This window comes from Canis lupus, chromosome 10 (genome assembly GCF_011100685.1).
Source record: "Canis lupus familiaris isolate Mischka breed German Shepherd chromosome 10, alternate assembly UU_Cfam_GSD_1.0, whole genome shotgun sequence".
Taxonomy (NCBI): domain Eukaryota; kingdom Metazoa; phylum Chordata; class Mammalia; order Carnivora; family Canidae; genus Canis; species Canis lupus.
Genome location: NC_049231.1, coordinates 6,455,609 through 6,475,051, shown reverse-complemented (window position 1 = coordinate 6,475,051; position 19,443 = coordinate 6,455,609). Strand labels below are relative to the sequence as shown.

At 40.6% G+C, this 19,443-nt stretch overlaps 1 long non-coding RNA gene across 1 annotated transcript in view; it reads left to right on the top strand.

Annotated features, from left to right (window-relative positions):
* The first annotated feature begins 342 nt into the window (after positions 1–342).
* Positions 343–19,443, top strand: part of LOC111097817 — a 34,227-nt gene continuing 15,126 nt past the window's right edge. The window contains exons 1-3 of the long non-coding RNA XR_005365133.1: positions 343–388; positions 1,711–1,869; positions 9,319–9,437. This is a non-coding gene — a long non-coding RNA (uncharacterized LOC111097817). The remainder of the gene's footprint in view (positions 389–1,710; positions 1,870–9,318; positions 9,438–19,443) is intronic.

Genomic DNA, 19,443 nt, shown 5'->3' with positions numbered 1-19,443 from the left:
CTTTAGCTTTAGCAATTACAATAATTCAAGAAAGAAATCAAGGAGGTTGGAGAGGTATATTTTGTATAAAGTTTACTTGTGAGCCTGACATTAAATATAATAAGTATGTGTTGAGGAACTGCTCTGTGCCAACATTTTTGGAACCTTCTAGGGTAAATGCACCCCTGTGCCTGTGTGCATGCTTGTATTTGTAGCCATGTGTGTGGTACATGGTTCAGTCCCTTCTTCATCACTAGCTGATTGGACAAGAGTTTACATCTGACCAAAGCTATACCAATCAGAATCTCTTCTTGGAATTTAGAATTGGAACATAGAAGCTGGACTTCACTTGGTTTCGGATGAGTGCTAGAGCTAGGAAACCAGGCAAAGCAGAAGCTGGGATGAACAGGTGCAGCCCATAGCATCCTAAAGTAATCTACAATAACATCAAGGGAAAAGAATGAAAATGTGCCAAAAGGAGAGCCAAGATATCAAATATCCTAGGAAACATAGAGAAAATTGGGATTTGAACGATTTTTTTTTTAGTTCTTGGGGTCCCAGTGTCTTATGACATCTCTCTATAATTATTACTCTACGATTATTCAGGTTACCTTCAGACATTCAATAACTTCCTACTTATTCATTCATTCATTCATTTTTTGTTTCTGACCTAAACTAGTTCATATGAGTTTCTGTCTTAAGAACAAAACTGATCCTTGCTTTAGTTAGCCAAACATTGGGACTTGCTGTGCATTATGAAATTATTTAATAGGAAATTAGTGAATGCATTAATTATAGAATATAAATAAATATTAATAAAATGATATAATACAGTACCCTCAAAGAAAAAGCTGAGTGATTACCTAGAATATTTTCTATTAAATTCAAACAAATATATTGGTAGTCCTGCAACTCCTATTAATATATTAAAAGTAGTGACAGGAGGAAATTTAAAAAAAAAAAAAACAGTAGGAAAAAAGTAAAAGAGGAAGAAACAAGTCAGCTCTTGACTTTTTTAAGCTTTTTCCTTCCTCAATGTCTACTCCTCACCCTTTGTTTTCATAAGATCCTCCAACAAAAACCAAACTAGATAAGGATCTGAGATGTAGGAATGTATGAATTAGACAGCTGTAAGCATCTAATAAGAGCCCAACATTATGTAAGTTTGTTGGGAGAATCAGCAGGAAAAAAGCACTGAAACCGACAGGGAGGGGCTACAATTAAGGTAACACCAACAACAGAGTCATTACTTGGACCTCAAAAATTAATTTCCTTGCATCAGAGTCTCAGAAAAAGGTTAGGTGTGATAGTATTCTTCACTAGAGCGAGGAGAAATGTGTACTCCAGATAGAATCAGATCCATAACAAATGGAATATGTGGGGGCATCTGGGTGGCTCCGTCGGTTAAGCCTTCAGCTTAGGTCATGATCCCAGGATGCTGGGATTAAGCCCCAGTCAGCTCCCTGCTCAGCAAGGAAAGAGGCCCAGGGAGTGGATGGTTGCTCAAAAGGATCATCTAGTCCAACTCATTAATTTTAAAGACTAAGTTACTAAGGCCAGAGAAGTTCTATAATTTGATCAATGCCACACAGCTAGTAGCAGAGTTATGACTAAGATCCAAAGGTTTAATTTCTCAGTAGGGGGCTTTCCACATATAAATTCTTTCCAATTCTGCACATACCAACATTTTCACTATCCCCAAAAATAGACCAGAGACTTTTATCTCTCCAGGTATAGAGAGAACTAAAGAAAAAAAAAAAATAAAAGATTTGAAGATTGGATTGGTCAAAGGAAGTTTCATCAAGAAAATGGAATTAGATCTGAATTTTTGAAAAATAAGTATGCTTTAAGAAGAAAAAAGAAGGGAACAGATTCCCACTGAGAATGGAGGTATGGAAGCACATGTCTTGCAACAGGATGAAGGTGGGGGGGGTGGGGAGAGAGACAGAGAGAAAGGGCGCTGCTACAGTCTTAGCCTTCATGTTACAAATGATGCTAAGAACTCCTCTTCATGGGTATTCTCTACCAACCTCCACCCATATAGCTCAATAACCATTTATTTTGACTACTTGAGAGGCAGAAATACCAGTGATTCACATTGCTTGACCACCAAAATCTAGTCAGAATTTTAAGAAATGGAAACTTTGCCCCATAGGAGTCTTGTTGAAATGCAGTAATGTTGCATGCTTTTCATAGTCTTCATATTTTAAGAGCCTCAGAAAATGATTCATAACCCAATAGTTTGTACTGATGTTTGGCATCTTCTAGAACCACAACTCCCTATCTGGTCTTTTCTCCTCTCTCTGGCTGCTCTGTCCCTTTATTCTTCTCAAACATTTTCCTAAAGAAGTAATTCAGATATTTTCCCCTCTTTCTTTCTAAAAATAGTTATGCTTTATCAAAGTAATATGTGGACATCATTTTAAGTGTCAAACAGTAAAACTGGGACGATAATGATAAACAGCAGTCCCCCACCTCACACCCTCCCACACACGTCCTGCTTCGCTCACACTCAAAACCTAATTTCCCCTTTTGAAGCATAAAAACAGCACCTTCGAAGGAGTGATGTGCATAGACATTGGAATAAGACACTAGTAGCTTTTCCTGCTTTACGAATTTTCTCTTTACCACGTATCACTGTCCAACACACTAAATATTATACTTTGTTATGTTTATTTTTGGTCTTTCTCCTTAAAATGGAAGCTCCATCACAGCAAGGATTGTCGGTTTTGGATTTCTGCTGTTTCTCAGGTGCTCAGAGCAGTGCCTACATACAGAGGAACTGAGTATCGGTAGAGGTCATATGTTACAGTTCTCTGTGTTGTAAGACTGAGAGACTGTGCACAAAAACCCTGAGGTTGTCCGTGTTGAATGGTGAGTCCTGATCTAGAACATGAGTCCTAAATCCCAAAGCTATTCCCCCTCCTTCCACTGTACTGGGATATTTTCCACCATTTGGTTTAGAAATTTCAACATAAATATCATTTAACAACAGGAGAAATCAGCTGTAGTCAGAAAATGAGTAACATTTTCCCTCACATTGGCCCTGTTCATACACTTAAATTGGTGTTTCCTACTTGTACAATTGTATTAAAAGAAACACACGGGATGATCACATTATATGTGATCAACATTATATGTAAGAACAGAAATTGGGAAATCCCAAATGTTCATCAATAGAAGACTGCTGGGGCACGTGGGTGGCTCAGCCGGTTAAGCATCCCTGACTCTAGGCTTTGGCTCAAGTCATGATCTCAGGGTCATGAGATCCCAGCCCCACATGGGATCCCTCTCCCCTCCCTCTCACTCCCCCTTTGCCCACTCATGCATGCATGATTGAGTGCACACTCTCTCTCTCTCAAATAAATGAATAAATAAAGTCTTTTAAAAAGATATAGAAGAATAGTTAAATTCTTGGTGTGTGTCCAATGGTTATAGTTCAGCAGATGTGAAAAAGATCTATGCATAAGGACTGACTCGGAAAGCACATCTCTACAATATAGATAGATCATGCTCTACAATTTCTTATCCACAATTCCAAAATCCAAAACATTCTAGAAACTAAGTTTGTTTTTGTTTTTTAACTTCAGTGGCAAAACCAAACCAATCGTAAACTCACTTGACAGCAAATATTTACCTGTCCTGACATGAAAATAGGTAAGACTTAATTGATCTCATACAGCATGAATAGAATATTCAGACCTTCCAGTGCAAAACACAATTTAACGTGTTTGTTATGAAGTATTGCCTCCGATCACACCAGCTACGTGATACTCGGTGTGCATACCACACCACTACTCTAAAATCCAAAAGATTCTGAACTCAAATTCAGATGACCCAAAGGCTCTCAATGAGGAATATGGCCTATACTAAGTGAACAAACAAGATGCAGACTAGTGTCTGTGGGATGATCCAATATGTGTAAGTTAAAAAAACCCACACAATGGTTTATGCCTGGAAATTCTGAAAAGAGTACATATTTGGAATAAAAAAAGGAATGCACATTGATTCTGCCTAAGGAATGGGACAGAAGGAAGCGCTAAGTGACTCTACCATAATAACCGACTCATCTCCTGGGGCTGGTGCAGGAGGGAGCTCCTAGGTCTTTCTCTGCAGCACAGCCTCGAGATGATTCTACACCAAGCACCCTGCATCCCTGTGCGAGTCCACTGAAGTTTGCATGCTGTAGTGACGGCAGCTGATGACCCATCTTAAGTCCCATCCCTGGGGGTGGGGGCAGGGTGGAAAGTGAGATGAAATCTCCTTTGACTGGCAATACAGATGGCATCTCCTCAAAGGAGGCAGTGCTGAGACTCTCACAGGGGGAGGGGAATGATCTTCTGGGCAGACAACTAATGTTGTCAGCAGCACAAGGAACAGGACCTGACCTGACCTGACTGTAGATGTGCACTAGCTACATGCCTCCTAGTAACTGAGTCAATGTCGTAAACCCCTGGGCCCTGTGCTCTCCTGCGGAAGGAGAGAGACCTCTATGTTCTCACAGCCCTAACAATTCGCTGACGGACACAATAGCTCTCAGACTCGAAAGTGCATACAAGTCACCAAGGGATCTTGTATAAAATACAGATTCTGATTCAGCAGGTCTGGAGTGGCCTGTACAAGCTCCCAGGTGATGCCAGAGTTGCTGGTCAACCAGACCACACTTTGAGTAGCAAGCAAGGTCCCAGCACACTGCTCTGGCTTGCCGATTAGAAGATGTTAAGACAAAGTTAGGAAAATTTGAGGCTTGAATTACTTGATAGTGATCTGCTGACCAAAACTTCCTTTGTGGCACAGTTTATTGCACACGTTGAAAGTATAGATACAGCCAGTAATGGAGTCTGTCCTTTGTGAAGGCAAGCAGCCTTCGATTTAAGTAATAATCTAATCATTAATCAATAAACCAAGAGTTTTCCATATATTAATACTCCAAAGTATATAACCTAAAAGCTTTACCATGAAATATATTAGGTACTTAAGAAACAAATGATTCTAACTTTGGCTTAGAGCTGGTATAAACAATAATCACTTTTCAAGGTTTTCATGATTCATCTAAACTTCAGAGACTTTTTTTTTGAGATGCAGACCAATCCATTGTTTGATAATACCAGGCCATTAACCAACAGCATTTAGCTTGGGAGGCCCCTGAGGAAGACCTAAATGTTCATATATGGCTGTTCAGATGGGTTTCAATAAATAATTATAATGCAACTAAGGGACCTAAAAGTGACTTGAATACAGAACTAAAAGAATCACAATCAGTTTGTTTATCTAAGGTTGTGCCTACTTTAAGAAACCAAATCCCCTCTGATAGGTTTATTGGTGTTTAGTCTACATTAGGTATAATTTTAGAAGTCAAGTACTCTCACGCCAGACATTTTCCAAATTACACTTTCAGACTAGAAGCCACATCAGAAACCTGAGTTGATTGCGACATTAATTACCCCCCAATCAAACACTCCCCCCTCTGCCAGTTTTCTTCCATTCTGTGTCCTCTCACTAGCATTAAACTGCCATGCCTTGGGGACACAGGAGGCTGGGAGAGCCAAATAAGATAATTACCTGAAAATTATTGAATAGGATAGTGTTCTGGACATTTCAAGTTATAATTCCCTTCAAAGACATGAAGCAGTTGGGAAAAAAATGTTTTAAATCCTCACAAGGCAGCATTTTGTCCTAAGCACATAGCTTAAAACCTCAGGCACCCTGGGATCTTAGACAGTGAGGGCCAAGAAATAACTATAAGGGAAGGGCTTCTAAGTAATAAGACAAAAATAAATAAATGAATAAATATTTAATATGACAAGTGGTAACAAGGAACATCTGGAAGCACTCAGCCCAGCAGGCAGGCAAGCTTTTCCCACTTAAAGCCAGGGAGTGGACAAATTCTCATTGGTTACAGCAGGCCTTTCCAGAAAGCTATCATCGTATGGATGGCAATCCAGTGGAGTTGGTCTAGAGAAGAAGTGTACCCCCTGTGGGTGAAGAGTGGACACTTGAGATTTACTCAGAAACTTTCAAGTATATAATTGTTAACTATAATCACAATGCTATGCATTAGATCCCCAGAACTTACTCGTCTTCTAACTGGACGTCTAGACCTTTTTTTTGACCAACATCTCTCCCCTTCCCCCTTCCGTGGCCTCTGGTCATCACCATTCAACCCTGTTTCTATGAGCTCAACTTTTCGACTTTTCTAGATTCCACATATAAGCGGTATCATAAGATTTTTGTCTCTCTCTGATGTTCCACTAAGCCAAACTCCCTCAAGATCCACCTATGTTGCTACAACTGCCTGGGTTTCCTTCTCTCTCATAGTTGAATAATATTCCACTGTGTACGAATTCTACATCTTTTCCCACTCAATCAAAAGTGAGTAAGAAAATAAATCTTAGGGCAGCCCGGGTGGCTCAGCGGTTTGGCACCACTTTCAGCCCAAGGTCTGATCCTGGAGTTCCAGGATCGAGTCCCACGTCGGGCTCCCTGCCTGTCTCTGCCTCTTCCTCTGTGTCTCTCATGAATAAATAAATACAATCTTTAAAAAAAAGAAAAGAAAAGCAATCTTAAATGCTCCCACCACAAAAAAAAAAAAAAAAAAAAAACAGTAATTATGGGACGTGAGGGAAGGAAGCGTTAGCCAATGGCCTAGTGTGTCAGACTGAATCCTCAGGAGCCTCCTGGGTGAAATCTGAAACTGGCCCCAAGCACGCAGGGCAAAGAGGGACCAGACTGGCAGGTGGCAGGTGTACCAAGCAAGGGAACTTACACACACAACTTGTCTTGGGCCACAGAGATGAGTAGATCTCCCCACTGCTCCCCAGCATCTGAGACATTGATGCAGAGGCCTGAACAGGGCCCAGCCCATGTCCATGCAGGTAGTCCCAACAACGCGTTGGCCTCTCCAGGCTTCCTTCTTGCAAGCTGCTCCAGGTGGGCCGGAAGGTACCTTCCAAGGAACGGCCTATCCCCTGCGCCCAACTCCAAGGTCAAGCGGGGTCACGTCCTCCCGATGACCCGCCAGCACAGGGTAATCCCTCTGTGATAGCCAAGTGTAGCAAATCCTCACGTGGGACACCTTAAACTGACACCACCTTATACGTTCAGTACATCTCAGGGGGAAAGCTGGGGGAAAAGGTGTTCAGTGAAGACACACATTTTGCCAACCATGATTCCCATCTCTAGGTAGATTATTCTCTATAAACTAGAGGAACTCTAACATATATGCCTAAGGGAACGTGCACAAGGAAGTTTACCGAAGCTTTCTTTTCAACGGCGAAGTATTGAACTTGACTTTACAACCTATAAACGGAAGATGTATTAAAAATCTAAGGTATATGCATGTAATGGCAAGAAGCTATTTAGTAGGTAGAACTAAATACAGGCACGTGACTACGTGTAGGTGAATCTTCAAAACAATTGGGGGGGAGCGAGTTACACAGTATGCCTTCCATTACGGTAAACACCCAAACCACCCAAATCACCATCATCTGTTGATGAACACACCCAGGTGTGGTGAGTGGGGAAAACAAGGCTGGAACGAGGGCTGGTCAATCCAAGCACAGCTGTTAATTCTGTAGAGGGAAGTGGTGGGTTGCATCAGTAAGGGTGCTCAGGTAGTTACAGCATTCAACTACGGTGTCATTATGGATTTTAAAATTGAAAGATCAAAGACAAATATGTCAACACATTAGCATTTTAGGCCTGGGTCTGCTAGGCTCTCACCCCATTTTTATCCTTCACTTTCAGCCTTTAAGATCTGCTGCAATAACAAGGGAACCCGTTATTAGGAGCTCTGGGCAGCTCCTCTACTATTCCCTCTGTGGCAACTTGGGTTGATTGGTTGGTTGGTTTTTGATGTGGTTAAGAAAACTGAAAGTCACCATGGGGAACTTTATTTTTATTTTTTATTGGAGTTCAATTTGCCGACATGTAGCATATCACCCAGTGCTCATCCCGCCAAGTGCCCCCCTCAGTGCCGGTCACCCAGTCTCCCCAACCCCCTGCCCACCTCCCCTTCCACTACTCCTTGTTCATTTCCCAGAGTTAGGAGTATCTCATGTTCTGTCTCCCTTTCTGATATTTCCCACTCATTTTTTCTCCTTTCCCCTTTATTCCCTTTCACTATTTTTTATATTCCCCGAATGAATGACACCATATAATGTTTGTCCTTCTCCGATGGACTTACTTCACTCAGCATAATCCCCTCCAGTTCCATCCACGTCGAATCAAATGGTGGGTATTCATCTCTTCTGATGGCTGAGGAACATTCCATTGTATACATAGACCACAGCTTCTTTATCCATCATCTGTCGATGGACACCGAGGCTCCTTCCACAGTGTGGCTATTGTGGACATTGCAGCTATAAACATCGGGGTGCAGGTGTCCTGGCGTTTCACTGCATCTGTATCTTTGGGGTGACTTTTAAAAAAGAGAAAGAGTGGACAGACATCAAGGAATGCAAATATTGGAGAAATGCCACCTTAGAGGAGCTTCCCATATAATTAGACCAGATGCCTCAAATCTGCTTGGAGGGGAAACTTCTAGGTCACAATGAGACTATCCAAACCTACTGGAACCTTAGATAAGAACCGGAAAAAGCTTCAGTGGTATAATGTACTTTATTTAGTAACCTGGATATAAAATGTATATTGAAGAGAGTTAAGAATAGATGCTTCTACAAGAACATGACTGAAGGACGGAAGTGTCATTTAACGCTAAAAGGTTTAATTATAGGGCTATGGGGGGGAGCAGGGGGGGTTTAGTAGCTTCTAGCTTTATCGTGAAGAAACACAGTATTGTTTTTAATTTTCTTTGTTCTCCCTTAAAAACACAGAGAATTTGCATTTCGATTTAACAGTAGTTGGCAGTATTATTATTAGGTCTAGGACATTCCTGCAAGGACAGTTTTGGCGACCGCGGGCTACAAAGGTAAAATCTGCTTTGAAATCAGATTTGTAGTCGAATATTACATCTACCACTTTGCTTGCATGACCTTGGTATAATCTTTAATTTCTCGGAGTCTTACTTTCTCATCTATTTAAGTGGCATGCTTACTTAGCTAATTTTTTCCCACAATGCTGTTATCGGATTAAATAAGGTAATTATGTAAAGTGCCTGGTGCAGGAGGTATGATCTGTTCTTAATAAATGGTAAGTACTTTTGTTATTATTGACAAGAAGCAGGTGGAAATCTTTCCCGAATATCACACAGTATTACAATTCCTGGGAAAAGAAAAGTCAGTCAAATCTTTAAGTTGTGTGATGCAAAACTAGTCTGACTACATTTTTTCCTGAATTACTTCATTTTAATGCAGTTTACTGCATTTTGTTGTTAAATAGGAAGAACCTGTGTCCGTGGATATGTTAAAATCAGCCTGATGATGATAAACTCATCGAAAGCTCATCTCATCACCTCAACTCGTCAGAGTGGCTAAAATTCACAACACAAGAATCAACAGGTGAGGATGGAGAAAGGGGAACCGTCTTGCACTTTTGGTGGGGAATGCACGCTGGTGCAGCCACTGTGGAAAACAGTGTGGAGGTTCCTCAAAAGGTTAAAAGTAGAAGTACCCTAGGATCTAGCAATCGCACTACTATTTACCCAAAGAATATAAAAATACTACTTCAGAGGGATACTGGCACCCTGGTATTTAATTGCAGCATTTTCTACAATAGCCAAATTTTTGGAAGCAGCCCAAGTGTCCATTGATTGATGAATGGATAAAGAAGATGTAGTGTGTATAAACATAGAGTGTGTGTGTGTATATAGTGTGTGTGTATATATATAGTGTATATTTATAATGTGTATACACACACACACTGGAATATTACTCAGCCATGAAAAGAATGAAATCTTTCCATTTGCAACAACATGGGTAGAGCTAGAGAGTATTATGCTAAATACAATAGAGAAAGATAAATGCCATATGATCTCACTCCTTTGTGGAATTTAAGAAGCAAAACAAATGAGCAAAGGGAGAAAGAGGGGCAAACCAAGAAAGGTTAACTATACAAAACACACTGATGGTCACCAGAGGGGAGGCAGGTTGGGGGCATGGGGGAAATAGGTGATGGGGATTAAGGAGGGCACTTGTGATGAACACCAGGTGTTGTATGTAGGTATTGAATCACTAAATTGTACACCTGAAACTAATATTACACTGTGTTAACTGGACTTTAAAACTTAAAAAAAAAATGCATCTCGTATTTTGATTTGATACAAGGAGCTTAAAAACTGTTAGTCAATGTTAATTGAACTACTCTAGACATCAGGAAAATGCCTAGCCCTCATGGTCATAGGGAAACTGCTGAACTATTATGGAGTCCAAATATTTAGCAGTAAATCTTTACTTATTCCCCAGAAGGTGTGTGGCATTTTACCAGGCATTTCAGAGAACTATTAAAGAAGAGTCATGGTTTATGTCTTAAAGGAGTTTAAAATTCTTTTAACTACCTTTTTGAGGTATAATTGTCATTCAATAAACTGCATATATTTAAAGTGCACAATTTGAAATTTTTTTCATATTTTATTTATTTATTTAATCATGAGAGACCCAGAGGAGAAGCAGAGACAGAGGCAGAGGGAGAAGCAGGTTCCAGGGAGCCAGACACGGGACTTGATCCCGGGACTCCAGGATCATGCCCTGGGCCAAAGGCAGACGCCCAACTGCTGAGCCACCCAGGCACCCCTGAAAATTTTGACACAGGTTTTATACCTGTGAAACCATCTCCAGAACTGAGACACTGAACATGTATTTCACCACCAAGAAATTTTTGTCCTGTCCCTTTGTAATTCCTCTGTACTTCCCTGGTTCTCGGCAACCATTGTTCTGTTTTTTTTTTTCTTTCTTTCTTTTTAAAATATTTTATTTATTTACTCATGAAAGACACAGAGAGAGGGGCAGAGACACAGGCAGAGGGAGAAGCAGGCTCCCTGCAGGGAGCCTAATGGGGGACTTGATCCCAGAATCCCAGGATCACAACCTGAGCCAAAGATAGATGCTCAACCACTGAGCCATCCAGGTACCCCAATTGCTTTGTTTTCTGTCACTATAGATGAGTTTGAATTCCCTAAAGTTTTAGGAAATAAGAATTGTGCAAAAATGCACTCTTTTCAGGGGATCCCTGGGTGGCTCAGTGGTTGGGTGCCTGCCTTTGGCCCAGGGTGTGATCCTGGAGACCCGGGATTGAGTCCCACGTCCGGTTCCTGGCCTGGAGCCGGCTTCTCTCTCTGCCTGCCTCTCTCTCTCTCATGAATAAAATCTTTAAAAAAATAAAAAAATGCACTCTTTTCCTCCAGGCTTATTTCATTTGCATAAACATTGTTAGATTGATTCATGTTGTTTCATGTATCAGTAACTCAGTAATTCATTGTTTATTGCTGAGTAGTAGTCTAGCTCACAGCTTTACCATAACTTGCTTATTCATTCACCCTGTTGATCACATTTGAGCTGAAGTCACTTAGGGGCTATTATCAACAAGGTGCCCAAAGCGCGCTTCTGCCTTCTGTGTCTCTTGGGTTCTATCTCCTTGACACAATGCTTTTACACTAGGAAGACCCTAACCCAAAACTAATTAACCGTCTCTTCGTTTTTATTTTTCAATTCATGAGAGACACACAGAGAGAGGCAGAGACATAGGCAGAGAGAGAAGCAGGCTCCCTGCGGGAAGCTTGATGCAGGGCTCAATCCCAGGACCCCACGATCACGACCTGAGCCAAAGGCAGACACTCAATCACTGAGCCACCCAGGTGCTCCTAACCCTCATTCAATGAAGCATAGCAACCCTCATTCAATGAAGATTTCTGGGGGTGAGATTTCGGCAGTGATTATAAATTGTGGAGATAATGTATGGAGAGGGTCACACTGTGCCCTAAAGTGCCTTCCTCCAAATCGATGGCTTAATCTTCCCTCTCTTTTTTCCATCTCTGTTCATCTCCACTGTGCCCTTTCTTCTTCTCGGCTACTGAACCATGAGCTTCATTTTTTCTCCATTGTGCTAGGCAGCTTCACCTTCCTCTGAGACCCGGGGGACAGTTGACACCCCAGCCATCGGCAAACTCATCTTATACCCTAACCATATATCAAAACATGTTCCCAGGCAGCTCTGGTGGCTCAGTGGTTTAATGCCACCTTCAGCCCAGGGCCTGATCCTGGAGACCTGGGACTGAGTCCCATGTCGGGTTCCCTGCATGGAGCCCGCTTCTCTCTCTGCATCTGTGTGTGTGTGTGTGTGTGTGTGTGTGTGTGTGTGTGTCACTCATGAATGGATAAGTAAAAATCTTAAAAAAACAATCTGATTTCCTTAAAAAAAAAAAAAACAAACTATTCCCTAATATGGAGTTTTTACCGTCAGAGGAATTTCAATCTAATTGCTAAGGTAATACCATTGACTCCTTGTACGTTTACTTGAAGCTGCAAGGAAAGATGTAAGATGATGTGAGGTTGCTCAGATTGAAGAAGGTAAAACCTGGGGAAGATTTCCCTGAGCCCAAGTGCCACTGGCCAATAGATCAGACTCTGTCCTGCCTGGAGACCTCCCAGCTGATTGCTGTTACCACGCCTTTCTCTCCCACCACGACTGAGAAAGATATGGAGGCCTCTTGAATGTCTTTGTCAGCACAGATGTCCCTGTAGCATGCTCCCCTTCTCCTCATGGAGAATCACATGGTTTTAAATTTTAAGTGGTCAAGTCAATTAACCTAAAGTTAGTCTAAGAGGACAAATAGTAAAAAGCTCTGGAATATGAGGGTTTGATAATGGGAAAAGGAAAGCTTTGGGCAGAAGCCCAAACTGAGTCCAAGGCCTGGGGAAAAAGCAAGCCAATTATAGATGTTTCGGTGCTCAGGGAGATTAAGAAAGTTGGGCAACAGGTTCCAGGAGCAGGAGGCGCTAAGAAAAGAAGGTGTTGGGTGGCAGGAATATAGTCACTAATAAGCTCAGGTTTAAGGCATGGAAACATGGTAATGGAAACTAGTGTTCAAGATAGGTACTGAGTAAAAAAAAAAAAAAAAGGATAGGTACTGAGTAACCAGGAAACATACCTGGAATCATTTTTTGGTGATCTCACACCAGAGTTCACCCCCTAACTCATTAGCCTGCTTCTACTCCCATCTTCCTAAGCCAGAGTGATCCTTTTAAAACGTCAGACATAATAGCCCTCTGCTCAAAATTCTCGAGTGGCTGCCAATTTTATCCCAAGTGAAAACCAGAGTCCTTATCATGGTCAAAAGGCTCTATAGGATCCGTCCTCCATGCCCCAGTGGCCAGCCACATTGACCTTTTTACTCAACAAACACATTCTTGATGTAGAGACTTTAATTATTCCTTCTGGCCAACATGTTCTTTACCCAAATAAACTCTCTCAAGGGCTTCAAATCTTTGCTCATATATCACCTTCTCAGTGAGGTCCACCATGACCAATCTATTTAAGATCACAGCCTACCTTTCTTTATGCCCATACACTCTACTTTCCCTCCTCTGTACTTTTCATATTTATCATCTTCCTACATAGTCTATAATTTCTGATTATGTTGAAGTAAAATCATTTTAATTCATTTAACCTGTCTTCAAAAACATAGCTTTCAACTTTTACCCTTATTGTTATTACTCTGTGAACCCTGTGAAGTTAGTTCTCCCACAGTCCTTACAGAAAAATGTGAAGCTCGTGGCTAAATATTGGAGACAGACGAGTAAAATAACCCTTCTCAATCAGGCAGGCTATTTTGAATAAAAGCATTCAGTTCTCACATGCTGGGGAATAAAAGCATGGAACACCTACCTTTGTTAGATACTGAAGCTACCTTAGGTTAGCATCATCCTGGTTTCCACATTTTAGAATTCCCAGTCCCTCTGGCTGGGAAAGGATCAAGAAAAGAGTACATTTCTTGGAATCTATAGTCGATAACAACATTGTATGACAAATGCTGGATCCAGATTCCCCCCCCCCCAAAATGGCTTTCCTAAGAGTGTCTGCTCAATAGTGATTTCACAGGATATTAACAGATGTTTCTCAGGGAAAAAGGGGGAGAAGTGGTTCTTCAGTCGATTTAAGAAATTATACAGTCAACTTTAAGCAGATTTCTTTACTGCAAGCTTTTTGGCGATTGCATTCGCTGATATGTAACTGTGAATATCCCAGTGGATGGCATAATATACAACTTTTCCTAAACTCACTAGACCAAAGAAGCCCTCTTGGAAAGAGTACCTTGAGACACCTATTTTATTCATTCAACCAAAATTTATTGAGCACCTACCATGTGCACACATTGCAAGCACCTGGGATTCAGTGCCATCCAGGACACACACAGTACCTGAATTTACGTGGGATTTACAGTCTAGTAGAGAAGACGCACATGAAATGAATATTTGAAAGTTGATGAATGTAATGAAGGTAAAATACAGGCTGCTGTAAAAACATGTAAGAGAGAATGGTGTTTAGTAAAATGAAATGTGAGAAAACCTGACCTAATAGTTTTCATGAATAAATCTTATCCTTAGATGATTAATCACAAATTGTTTATCATTTATTGTGTATGTTACACTATACTGAGTGATATTGGGAAATACAGGTGCGTAAGACATAAACGTTTCTTTAAAAAAACTTTGTTAGCTGAAGAACAATAAAAATTTAAAAAAATAAGCAATGCATGACAGAATAAAATTACATGTAAATTTGAAAGGTTCAGATATACATTAAAATGCTACCTATCTTTCAAAGATAATTATCATAGCTTTGGAAAGCCTTCCCCTACCTTCGAACAGCTACTCCAACTTAGGCTGATTTTTCCAGTACTTTTCACACAATGCCTCATAGGATAGTGATTTGTGTGTCTATCTACCAGACTCGAGTTAACTTTGTGGCACAGACACTGGGTCTTTTACATCCTTGCATTCCTCACAGTGCACAGTCTCTGTGGGAACCAGCAAGGTATAATGGTTAAGATCAAAGGCTTTGGAGTCCTATCAACTGGTTGAATTCTGGTGTTGGTTTGAAACCTCAGGAGCTTCCCAGGTGAAATATGAAACTTGCTCCCATACAATGAAGGCAACGAGAGACAAAAGAAAGAGGTAGACCACTCCAGGTTAGCAGGTGGCAGGTTTAACAAAGGAACTTACATATGACACTTGTCTTGGGCGGCCACAAGACAAGTAGGCCTCCGTACCTACCTACCAAATCTTAAGAGTTTATATAGGGCCTTAAGTGGGTTCAGTTTTGTAGATAATCCAGATGGTCTCCACAACACATTACTCTCTCACTGTGCATTTTTGAAATGAGCATTTTCTCTCACTGAGCATTTTGAAATGCTCTCAGGCTAAGGAGAGCAGTACCTATATTCCATGTCCTCTCAATGACCTCTTCCAACACCTGGCTCTGGCATTTGTTGGCTGTATGACTATGCAAGACTCTTCATTCTTTGAGCCTTGATTTTCTTGTCTATAAAATGGAGATAATAATACCCATATCGACCTAGTCATGTAATTGTTTTAGCAGAGATGAGATATATAAAATAAGTTAGTGCCTGACATAGAAAGTACTCCGTAATAATATTGTTATCACATCTATTATTGCACAGTACCCTGAGAGAAGTGCTTAGGCAATCTAGATGTTGAGAGAAAGGGCAAAGCAGGTCAGGCATTGGAGGACGTGGCCCAGGGTCTCACCTATTTCTCATGAAGTTCCAGTACAAAGACAGGATACTGTCTACTGCGGATTGAGGCCAGGGGACAGCAAGGTGGGATAAATGATGTTGAACAGACATGGAAAAGCCAGATGGTGGAGGTAGAGAGGACTTGAAATCATGCCTGAAAGCTTCAGATTTGATTTAAAAGCAGTAGATAAAACTAAAGACTAATGGGGCACCCGGGTGGCTCAGTGGTTGAGCGTCTGCCTTTGTTTGGCTCAGGTCATGGGCCACGGGGTCCTAGAATCGAGTCCCACATCAGGCTCCCCACAGGGGATGTCTCTCTCTCTGCCTATGTCTCTGCCTCTCTCTCTGTCTTTCATGAATAAATAGATAAAATCTTTAAAGAGAAAAACAAAGACTAATAAAGAAATTGTTTTCAGGAAAGATTAACTTGCCAACCATGATAAATAGGAACTAGATGGAAAGAACCAGCATCTAAGAGACCAGGAATGACAGCCATGTGAAATAATAAGGTTGGCAGATCTAACAAAAGAGTGTTGCATGCTTTTTTACACTGTGATAATTCATCAAGTGAACCAGGACCTGGATAAATGTGGAACTGGGGAGAAATTGCAATGTATGTTCAAGGTTAGTTCATTGCCATGACCTGAAATGCCTAAACCATAATTCTGAGCAAATGAATTCCATGATGGCATGGGGCTTATCATTAACCACCAAATACTACCTCAAGAAACCATGCTTTTCCTTAAGAAATTAACAATTTCAGGGGATCCCTGGGTGGCTCAGTGGTTTAGTGCCTGCCTTCGGCCCAGGCCGTGATCCTGGAGACCCGGGATCGAGTCCCACATCAGGCTTCCTGCATGAAGCCTACTTCTCCCTCTGCCTATGTCTCTGCCTCTCTCTCTCTCTCTCTGTCTGTCTCTCATGAATAAATAAATAAAATCTTTAAAAGAAATTAACAATTTCATCACATAATTAATTTAGTCACCAAACATAGATATCATTTACATAGGAAATTTCCGTGGCTTTTTAACAGGGAACTTGAATTAAATACATCATGGGAAAAGCAGATGAGAAAAGAGTTTGCTCATATTTCTCTAAAGAATTTTTTTTTGGTTTTTTGTTTGTTTTTTGAGAGAGAGAGAGAGAGAGCTTATATGCATGCACATGTGCAGGTAGCAGGGGAAGGGCAGAGGGATGGGGAGAGAATCTTACACAGGCTCCATGCCCAGTGCAGAACCAGGCACAAGGTTCAATCTCATGACCCTTGGATCATAATCCTGAGATCATCACCTGAGCTGAAATCAAGGTTGGACACTCAACCTACTGACCCACCCAGGAGCCCCATTCTAATGAATTTCTCATGAGTTATTTTCAATCTTGCATTTATTTTACAGAAGAAAAAATACTAAAAATAGCTACATGAGAACATACTGTTATAATTGGCCATTTTAAAAGATTTACCTTCTTGAAATAATAAAATACTCACTTTGACCTTGCTCTAAGCTAATGACTCTGAATCAAGATAGAAATTTGAAGGTACATTGTTTGATCTTTTTTCAAGTACTGTGGTTAAGGTCATGGGAACATTGCATCCCTTTCCATTCTCCTTCTTCTCCACTCACTAATCTGGGGAGATTTGTTCTTAAAGTTCTTAATTAGATTATCATTAAAAAAAAAGATTATAATATTCTTTCCCATAGAAATAAGGCTACAGATAAATATGTATACTTAAAGTAGTATTAGTTCTATACACTGGATATTTAATTTCCAGGCTAGACCACAAAAAGTAGTCTAATCATAATATACATAGTATATTACAAATTAATTTTTGACACACAATCTGTTCATAATTTCAAGGCTCTCTAAACAGTGAAAAATCGAGCCATCAACTAGGCAATCACTGTCAGAATGACATGTGGATTCACAGCAGCAAAATGTATACCTGGCCTCCTAACCTTGTATGGCAGATTTCTAGAAATCATAGATTCGCAGGATTTTAGAGCTGGAGATATTTTCAGAATCACCCAAGCCGCTTCCTCATTTTACATCTGAAGAAAACAAGGCCAAAATGGTGAGATGATTTGTGCAGGGTCACTTAACTGATTAGTAAGCAAGTTAGGACTTATAAAGAGCAAATTTTGTGAACCCTGTTTTCAGCTGAGAAAATGCTGAACAAAAATTGATTCATTCCTTTATTTTTCATTCATACATTGAACAACCATTTGCTACATGCATCAAATGTGCAGAATGTTCTATTAGCTGATAAGGTAATTTTAAATATTAATTGGCTTTGGGCACCTGGGTGGCTCAGTCAACTAAGCCTCCAACTCTTGGTTTCAGCTCAGATCATGATCTCAGGGTCGTGAGATTGAGACCTGAGTCAGGCTCTGCACTCAGCATGGAGCCTGCTTGAGATTCTCTCTCTCTCTCTGCTCTCTTCCCTACTCTCTCTCTCAAATAAATAAATAAATCTTTATCAAAAGAATATGAACTGACTTTTGCTCTTAACTAGCTGAGTTTTAATTGGCTATAGTTAAATTTAGAAAGATTTTAAAAAATATTTTATTTATTTATTCATGAGAGACAGAGAGAGAAAGAGAGGCAGAGACACAAGCAGAGGAAGAAGGAAGCTCCATGCAGGGAGCCTAATGTGGAACTCGATCCTGGGATGCCAGGATCATGCCCCAAGCCACCCAGATGTCCCAAATTTAGAAAATTAAACACGAGAGTTACATAGTCAAATTATGTCAGTATACACGATTAAACGTGAATTAAGTTAGACAGGTAATGTGTTAGGAGTTGAGGATGGAGAGGTCAGAGTGGATTTAAGGTGTCAAGAAAGGCTACATAAAAAATAAATTTAATCTACCCATCTGTCCATTCTATTTACATATCCAGTACTCTATTTCCTATATACCAAAGCGAACCCTGGGAATATAAGGATGAAAGGCAATGCCCTTGTTCTCCAAGATTCACAGTCTAGTGGGGAAGAAAAAGAGGGCAAGAAACAATAGGTAGAAGGTTCACATGGAATGTTTGTATATAGAAATACTTATGTTTATTATATTAAATATAAGCAGAGGCAGAATTGGGATTAGAAAGGCAAACAAAACAACTGAGGCACAAAATTTAAGGAAGGACTCACTCTCAAGCCATTGCAAGTACAGAATCAGCTCTTGCACAGACCTGAGAGAGAGCGTCCCCTTAAATTTTGCACCCTGAGCACCTTACTGCCTCACCTTTGTGCTGGCTTACTAGTACTATTTAGTCATCAAACAAAGTGGCAGAATGAGGGCACCTGGATGGCTCAGTGGTTGATCATCTGCCTTTAGCTCAGGTCATGATCTCAGGGTCCTGGATTTGAGCCCTGTGTCAGGCTCCCACAAGGAGCCTCTGCCTGTGTCTCTGCTGCTCTTTCTGTGTCACTCATGAATAAACAATCTTAAAGCACACACAAAGTGGCAGGATGGTATAAACAATGATAAAAAAAACAAAAAACAGAAAACCTTGAATAAAGTCTGAATAAAATCCACCACTAATTACTATGCAATCTTAATTAAGTTTTTCGTATCTCTGGACCTCACCTTTCTCCTCTGCAAAATCTAGGGGTTGACCTAGATTAGTGCTTTTTAGACTGTGACGTGTGCAGTGCATAGAGTCTTCAGAAATGACCCAGGTGAGGAAGGCCTGGCTAAGTAGGGCTCTACATCCCTTACCCTGACTTTAACCAGATTAGCCATATTAATTGCTTTTATTAAAGATGATTCTTACACATTCATTTTTTAAAGGTTTAAATAATTTAAAAGAATTAACCA